Source organism: Nannospalax galili, unplaced genomic scaffold (assembly GCF_000622305.1).
Source record: "Nannospalax galili isolate Female #2095 unplaced genomic scaffold, S.galili_v1.0 scaffold125, whole genome shotgun sequence".
NCBI lineage: Eukaryota > Metazoa > Chordata > Mammalia > Rodentia > Spalacidae > Nannospalax > Nannospalax galili.
In genome coordinates, this window is record NW_008354705.1 from 2,188,744 (window position 1) to 2,198,051 (window position 9,308).

Here is a 9,308-nt window from a genome sequence, read left to right on the forward strand (position 1 = left end):
TATATATATATACAGTTTCTTTAGAAACTGCTCCATTTGCCACTTGTGCCCAGTGACAGAAATATGAGAAGTAATTAGAATACAGGGGACCACAATGGGATGAAGCACACATACTCTCTATTTCTTTCCTTGCATATTAAAAAGTGTCTTAACAAATTACAAAGTTTTGTAAAGATTCAAATTTTTTTTTAATATCTTGGAGCTGGAAAGATGACTCAGCAGTTAAGAGCACTGACTGCTCTTGCAGAGGACCCAGGTTCGGTTCCCTGCACCCACATGGTAGCTATCAACTGTGTGTAAACCCAGTTCCAGTGGATCCAATGCCCTCTTCTGACCTCTGTGGGCACTGCACAACATGGATGCACTTACACACCTGCAGGCAATATACTCATACACATAAAATGGAAATAATAAATAAAACATTTGAATTAAAAAAATACTTATCTTAAGTGTAATTTTGGGGGACTTGACTATTAAGGGCTGCCAGGTGCAGACAATTCTGCCCCTGGGGAACAGCCAACAGGATATGACAAGGCCTATTCTGACTGCCTGGGGCTCAACCTAGACAGAACAGTTCCTCCTACTCAGTCTTCAGATACCTTTGACTCTTACTTTACTAGACTCCCTTGCTGCCAATGCCTTGCCTTCCTCTGACTGGCATAGCATTGCTACAAGTTTGCCTCTCAGGAGGAAACGTTTTGTTACTGAAAAGTGAATATGTTGAATGAAGTGGTAGAGAGCAAAGTCTACTGTTGCTGGACAACCCCTGCCCCAGGGCCAGATGCAGCCCCAACATGTCCTACCTGGGGTTATAGATTATGATTACACTGGAGAAATTAAGGTCATAGCTCACTCTCCTATGGGAATATCTACCTTCACTACGGGACAGCCTCTGGCTCAGTTCATTATCCTGTCTTTGGGGTGCCAGTTAGGAGATTGTCAGGCCACTTGCAAAGGAGGAGACCAGCATCTGGTTCTTTTGATCAGGTATTTTACCTAGAACGATGAGGACTAGAACACCCAGAAATGACATTAATTATTCAGAGAAATGTTTGTCAAGGTCATATTGATACCAGGACTGACATTTCTGTTCTCAGCTGCCAACATTGGCCACTTGAGTGGAAGAAACATATGGCTTATACTACGGGGAATCAGACAGACACAGAATCCTGAAAAAGGTGCAAATTTACTTAATTGGGAATCACTGGAGGGGCATCAAGGCACTCGTCAGCCTTATGTACTCCCTTCCCTCCTTGTCATGGTCTCTGCCCCTTCACCCACTGTTTCCAAGTAACTGTGACAGTGTGGATATGACCCTAGAAAGGATCTCAGTAAACAACAACAGGGGACTATTGAACCTCATATGCCTCTCCCGGTCAAGGAAAGGAGAGGCTGTGGTTTTCTGTGGGCCACTGATGTCTCCTCTTCCTAGACCTATGCAGGTGCTATTGTATGGACTAGTTCAAAGACAGTCTGGGTGGATCAGTTAGAAGAAGTTAGCTGCTGCTCATGAGTTAGTTTAAGAACAATTACAGGTAGGACATACTGAACCTTCCACAATTGTTTAGGGATTCCATCTCAGTTGTCAAGTACTGTTTCTGAACTTGCGGGTTGCCTCCCTCTTACCCGGGTGATGCTAGAGTTTGTGGATTTAATATTAGAAAGATTGCTTTCAATTCTCCAACCATCTGCATTTCATTCATCACCTGAGCTTTCCCTTGGCATGTACCCCTGTGTTCACTGCCCCCCCACATTAACCAACTATCTTCTTGTTTTGAGGGTCCTGCCCCTCAAGTTCATCAAATTCTGAGTTAGGAAATGTGCTCACATCTACTAGCTAATCCCATCACCATACTTAGTCAGAAGGAGGTATTTCTTGATCTTTGCTGGTGACCTCCTGGTATGGATTATGACCTATTCTGTGGTACCGCTTTTTGGTCCCGTCCAGTCCTATGAGCTCCAAATGGAAGGTTACAACCAGATTTGTGGCTCCTCACCACCACCATGGACATGGTTAAAATTAATGGGACTTTTAGTGAAAAAGAACAATTACAGTATGGACGTTCCATGATTTTTGGACTCACTGCTTGTGTGAACCCTCCTCTGATGCCACTATTTAAAAAGCCAGTTATAGAGCCAGTTTCTAACGGAGTCCTGGTCTGATGCCACAAATGTACTTTGTCCAATAGTATTAATGCCACCCCATCTCACCCTCCTGCCTCATTGATTGTAAAGCAACCTCCTTTTGTTATGGTGCCTGTAATAGTTAATGATACCTGGAAGGAAATTTTGTCCAACAGGTCTTTTTTGAGCTCCATAAGGGCCTTGTCAGATCCCAAGATTCCCTGGGCTCTTTATTGCTAGTATTTTTACCATAGTCACTGCTGTGGCTAGTGCCTCATTCACTACCACTGCTATGGTATAGCAGGTCCACCCTTCTCACTTTGTCAAGAAGTTATCCCACAATACTTCTCAGATTCTACAAACTCAAAAAACATTGACAGAAAAATAGAGGCCAGATTGAAGGCCCTGGAAGCAATGGTTTTGCACCTGGCAGCAGGCAGATGAGGTATACACCATGCAACATCAGATGGCTCTTCAGTGTCGTGCTGCCTAAAGATTTATACGTATCACTTCCCTCCAGTATAATGAGACTGCTTGGGAGTGGGAATGAGTACAACATTTACTAAGGGTATGGCATCATAACAATTTTAGTTTAGATCTCATGCAATTGCGAAAAGAAATTATTGAACTTAGTGCTGCCCAGCTCAATTACATTTCCCCTAGAAAATTAGCCAATGATTTGTTATATCAGTTTAAAGCCTTAATTTCTTTAATCTCTTACAGCATACTTTTCAAATGACATTAAGCTTGTTGGCACTGTGTATTCATTCTTCTTGAGATATTGTCCTGTTGTTGCAACTCTTGGCTTTGGAGTAAGTTGCACGGCACCTGAACCCAGGTAACTCAGCTTGTATTAAAAGATAAAAAAGGAGCCAGGCGTGGTGGCGCACACCTTTGATCCCAGCACTCTGGAGGCAGAGGCAGGTGGATCTCTGTGAGTTCAAGGCCAGCCTGGTCTAAATAGTGAGTTCCAGGACAGCTGGAGCTACAGGGAAACCCTGTCTCAAAAAGGACCAAAAAAGATAAAAAAGGGGGACATACTGGGAGTTGACTCTTGAGGAATGCCAGGTGCAGACAATTTGGCCCCTGAGAAACAGCTGACAGGATGTGGCAAGGCCTATTCTGGCTGGCTTAGAGCTGGACCTGCACAGGACAGTTCCTGGTATTCAGCCTTCAGGTACTTGTTTTTCTCTTACTAGCTCAGCTTGGTGGCTGCTGATTCAAATATATATAATTAATGAAACTACAATTACAAATGACCAATGAATCTGTGTAGTTTAAGGAAACCTGGGGTTCTATGTAAATTCTATGGTAAGACTTCCTGCTTTGAAACAAGGAATAAAAGCATTGTAAATCTGCAAAAAACTACCCGCTTGGCTATCAGCCTAGAGGTCCTCCTGATCCAGCTGCTTCTGTGTCTTTTTTTCCTTCATCCCCTACCTTCCCACTCAGGTTCTAGGACCCCTGCATCTGGACTGCAGCAGCTAGGAACACATTTACCACTTCACAAACATTTTTCTTTGTGGTAAGGATATTTTAAATTTTATTTGTGGGGCTGGAGAGATGGCTCAGCAGTTAAGAGCACTGGCTGCTCTTGCAGAGGACCTGGGTTTGATTCCCAGCACCCACATAATAGTTAACAACCACTCATAACTCCAGTTCCAGGGGGTCTGACACCCTCTTCTGGCCTCTGTGAGCATTGCACACACATGGTTCACTTACATACATGCAGGTAAAGCACTCAGACTCATAAAATAAAAATAAATGAAATTTATTTGTCCAGCAGTTTTAAAACATGCTGAACATTATTATGAGCAAAGTGATCACGCAACAAGATAGATCACCAAACGCATGGCTCCTGCCTACTGTCTACTGGGGTTTGGAGTCCTTTGACTAACACTTCCCTTTTCCAAGCCTAGCCTCCCTTCTGAAATTCTCCTGATCTAAAAGATAGAGTTGCATTTGGTCACAGAAAACAAAGTAAAGGTAACTATGATGTCAATGAACAGACATCAAAGTGGGAGGCAGGCATCATTCAAATATGTGTTGACTTTTGTTTCTAATCTATGGAAGGACACTGGCTCTTGTTTTAACTTCTGCCACCAAATTTTGGATAATAGAATTTTGTAAAAGTCACTTAAAATGAACCGAGAAATAGACTGGCAAGGAATGAAAAGAACTGTGGCCAACCTGCAGAAGAGATTCTGTGAAGGAAGTTAACAGAAGTACTCCAGCTCAGGAAAGAAAACTGCTTCCAGGTAGGCTAATCACTAATTGACTAAGTGTGATACTGTGAGGACAGTGATGGGAAAAATCACACAGCAAATGTAAAGGGAAGCAGACTAAGAACCTGAAAAGAAAACTCACATAATATCTCCATTTCTCAGCAAAGTGAAGCAAAGGGCTAGTATAACGATAGCATTAACTGAGAGTTTTATTTTTTAAATATTTTACTTATTATTTTTATTTTATGTATATGAGTGTATTGCCTGCATGTATGTGAGTGCACCTGTGTCATGCAATGCCTCGGAGGTCAGAAGAGGGCTTTGGATTTCCCTGGAACTGGAGTTAAGGACGGTTTGCAGCTGCCATGTGGGTGCTGGGAATCAAATCTGGGTCCTCTGCAAAAGCAGTCAGTGCTCTTAACCAATGAGTCATCTCTCCACCACCCCCATCTGCGAGTTTAAGGAAAATTCCATTATATGCATCAAAAATAGCTACTGAAGGACCTGCAAGATGATTCGGTGGGTAACAGTGTTTCCTGCCAACACACACACACACACACACAAAATAAATAAATAAATAAATAAATTTAATAAGACATTTTTAAAGCAGCCATTTAAAATGTTGGTGCAACATACAGTATAATATTATTCAACTGTTAAAAAATTTAAATAATGGGGGCTGAAGAGATGACTCAACAGTTAAGAGCACTGGCTGCTCTTGCAGAGCACAGGGATTTGTTCCAAGCACACATGTGGATGCTAACTATAGTCAGTAACTCCACTTCCAGGGGAATCTGACACCCCCTTCTGACCTCCACAGGCATTGCATGACACAGGTGCACTTACATATGTGCAGGCAATACAGACATACACAAAAAATAAAAATAATAAAATAGTTTTTAAAAAATGAAATTCACCCCCTGGGTCTTGCACTGTGCAGAGCTGTGGGTGGGTGGGCGCCAGATGGACTGAAGGGGGGCCAAGCAGAGAGCAAGATGGCATAGACTCAGGGCACCCAGAGGAAAGTCTGTTACTACTGCCACAGGGGTGTTGTGAATTACTATTATGGACAAGGCCACCCAATGAAACCTCAACAAATTCGAATGACTCACAACTTGCTCCTCAACTATGGTCTCTACTGAAAAAATGGAAATCTCATCACCCTCACAAAGCCAATGCTGAGGCAATGACCAAGTACCAGAGTGATGACTACATTAAATTCTTGTGATCCATTCATCCAGATAACATGTCTGAGTACAGCAAGCAGATGTAGAGATTCAATGTTGGTGAGGACTGTCCTGTGTTTGATGGCCTGTTTGAATTCTGCCAGTTGTCTACCAGTGGCTGTGGCAACTGCTGTGAAACTTAATAAGCAGCAGATGGACAGTGCTGTGAATTGGGCTGGAGACCTATATCATGCAAAGCAGTCTGAAGCATCTGGCTTCTGTTATCAATGATATCGTCTTGGCCATCCTGGAATTGTGAAAATATCACCAGAGGGTGCTGTATATTGACATCAATATTCATCATGGTGACAGAGTGGAAGAGGCCTTCTATACCACAGACTGGGTCATGACTGTGTCTTTTCATAAATATGGAGAGTACTTCCCAAGAAGTGGGGACCTACAGGATATTGAGGCTGGCAAAGGCAAGTATTATGCTGTTAACTACCCACTCTGTGATAGTATTGATAATGAGTCCTATGAGGCCATTTTCAAGCCAGTCATGTCCAAAGTAATGGAGATGTTCCAGTATAGTGCAATGGTCTTACAATGTGACTCAGATTCCCCATCTGTGGATCAGTTAAGTTGCTTCAATCTGACCATCAAAGGGCTTGCCAAGTTTGTGGAATTTGTCATGAGCTTCAACTTGCCTATGCTGATGCTAGGAGGAGGTGGTTACACTATTTGCAACAATGCCTGGCGCTGGACATATGAAATAGCTGTCGCCCTGGGCACAGAGATCCCTAATGAATTGGCATACAATGACTACTTTGAATACTTTGGACCAGATTTCAAGCTTCATATCAGTCCTTCCAATATTACTAACCAGAACACTAATGAGTATCTGGAAAATATCAAACAGCAGCTCTTTGAGAGCTTGAGAATGCTGCCCCATGCACCTGGAGTCCAAATGCAGGCAATACCTGAGGATGCCATCCCAGAGGAGAGTGGTGATGAGGATGAAGAAGACCCTGACAAACACATTTCTATCTGCTCTTTTGATAAATGAATTGCTTTTGAAGAATTCTCTGATTCAGATGAGGAAGGAGAAGGTGGTTAACAGAATTCTTCTAATTTCAAAAGAGCCAAAAGAGTCAAAACAGAAGACCAAAAAGAAAAAAGATCCAGAAGAGAAGAAAGAAGTTACAAGAGAGGAGAAAACCAAGGAGGAGACACCAGAAGCCAAAGGGGTCAAAGAGGAGGTCAAGTTGCCTGAGCGAGATCTGTACAAAGTTTCTCACTTTTCCCCAATCCCTCAGATTTTATATTTTCTATTCTTCTGTGTATTTCTATAAAAATGTATTAAATATAATGTCTTCAGAGACTAGATAGGAACCAGGGACCAGAGCCCAGGGCAGTGGTATTGGGTAAAGGGGTGGGGGGTGTCTTCCAGCAGCCTTGCCCGTCCATCCCCAGGTCTTAGTTCTGTACCATACAGGGTACAGGTCTGAGTGGAAGGGCTACGGCTATCAAGTTCCTGAATGCTGAGTGCCTGCTTAGGAAAGATACCCTTATTAAGCTTTCTAGAAGTGGGGGTGGGGGTTGGGCCTTCAGGGACACCTTGTTCTTTTCAGGCTTAGACGACAGCAGCCATTTTTAGATTGTTTTTGTTTATACCTTCCCACTGGCCTCGGGTGAGCCAAGAAACTCTCACTGCCCCATCTCCCCCCAATTCTGCAAGTGAAAGTTATTAGTCTAGCTTCCTTTTTGATATACTTTCATTTTTGTGAGGGTTTGTAATAAAATGGCACATTTCTACACCCCCCAAGAATAATGAAATTCACAGATAAATGGGTGGAACTGAAAACATTCATCTTGAGTGAGATAATCCAAATCAAAAAGACAAATGTTTCATATTCTCTTTCATGGCTGGATGCTAGCTTTGAAATCTTAAATAGACATGTTTCAACTGGAAAATCCTGAGGGGTCAAGAAACTAATAAATGGTTGTGCGTGGGGGGAGTGGTAGTGGTGGGGGTTCCTGGGAGGGTTGGTAGAAAGGGAACACTAGACTAGGAAGGACTAAGTGGGGTGGGGAATGGAAGGGCAGGGAAGAAGAGGGAGTATGGGGAAGGATAAGTAATACTACAGGCCTTTAGAAAAAAAAAAGCATGGAAACTTACCACTATACAAGTTTCTTAAAGTATATGCATACACATTATAAAAAGAGATTAAAAAGAGTAACAGGGATATTACTCCTAGACATCATAGACTAACAAAATAAAATGTCAATGCCAGGAATGAACTGGCATTGACAGTTGTTGGCTAGGGGTTCCATAGACCCTCAAACAATGCTGGACATTGCCCCTGCTCTTGGTTGCCCATTAAGAACTTGATGGTAAGACCCTCTTACTAAAGACACTACATACATGAGTGTAGAACAAAAAAGGAGAATTCAAACTGGGGCTGACTTCAGAGTTTCATCTCTATTGTCTAGTGTTTGTAGTGCTGGAAGGTGCTATGCATGCTACTGAAAGGAAAAAGTAATCATCAGCCTTAAACAGGTGTAAATCCTGTGAGTTACAATAACAATTGGACTGGCAAGATATGCCCACTGCTGCAATAGTGGCACGAATATTATGGGAGTAACCAACCACTCCCTAATTGGATTTAAGGTCCACTTCATAAGATGGAGCCCATACCTGACACTGATATAGGAGCTTGAAACTAGACAGGACATGGGGCATATGGGAGAGCCAAATATCAGTCCTCTACTAAATAGTTATGTATTATTAAATTGATTCTTAATGACTTATTTTTATATCCATAGAGTAACGCATCTTTCAACTCTCTTATTAGAGAAGTTGCTTTATGTAGCAGAATGTGATTAATACAGAGAACCACAACCAGCCAACATGCAGAGGATACAAAGCTGCAGAGTGCTTATCCCTGAATAGGACGCCTATGTCAAACTTCTGACACTCAAGGATCAGGGATCATTGTGGAAGTGTAGGCAGGTTGTAAGAGCCAGAGGTGGTAGGTGATCACAAGGAAATTGAGTTTTCCATACTACTGGTCAGTTACTCATATGACTTCACAGCAATGATGACAGCATGCACAAATCCCATGCAAGCTCAAACCAGAAAAAAAGTCCCAGAATAGACATGGGGAAGTAAGTAAGAAACCCCTAGTCTCTTTCAAGGATGAGATTATTGCCTCCAGTGGATGGGCACACACTGAAAGACATTTGAGGACAAAAATTAAACTCTATGGGCCTTACTGTATAAATATATATATAAATAAATATATAATAATTTATAATATTATAAATATATATATAATGTGTATGCATACAGATGTGTACCAAAAAGATCATTCACAAGTAGGCTTTATTCCAAAGATGCAGGGATGGTTCAATATACACAAGTCAATAAACGTCATTAATCATAAATGGACTCAAAGACAAAAACCACATTGTCATCTCAATAGATGCAGAAAAGGCTTTTGACAAAATTCAGCATGCATTTGTGCTCAAAGTCCTAGAGGGACTTGGACAGGAGGGAACATACCACAACATAATTAAAGCCATATACAACAAACCCACGGTCAACATCATTCTAAATGGAGAAAAACTGGAAAGATTCCCATTAAAATCAGGAACCAGACAAGGACGTCCACTATCTCTACTCCTTTTCAACATAGTGCTTGAAACTCTTGCTAGGGCAATAAGACAGGAGAAGGAAATTAAAGGACTACTAATTGGAAAAGAAGAGGTCAAACTATCACTTTTTGCAAAT

The 9,308-nt window shown here is 41.9% G+C and overlaps 1 protein-coding gene and 1 pseudogene across 1 annotated transcript in view; one reads left to right on the top strand and one right to left on the bottom strand.

Moving 5' to 3' along the window:
- LOC103749097 (bile acid-CoA:amino acid N-acyltransferase-like) overlaps positions 1–9,308 on the bottom strand; it is a 23,859-nt gene that overhangs the window by 4,330 nt on the left and 10,221 nt on the right. The window lies entirely within an intron of this gene.
- Positions 5,345–8,402, top strand: LOC103749108 (annotated as a pseudogene).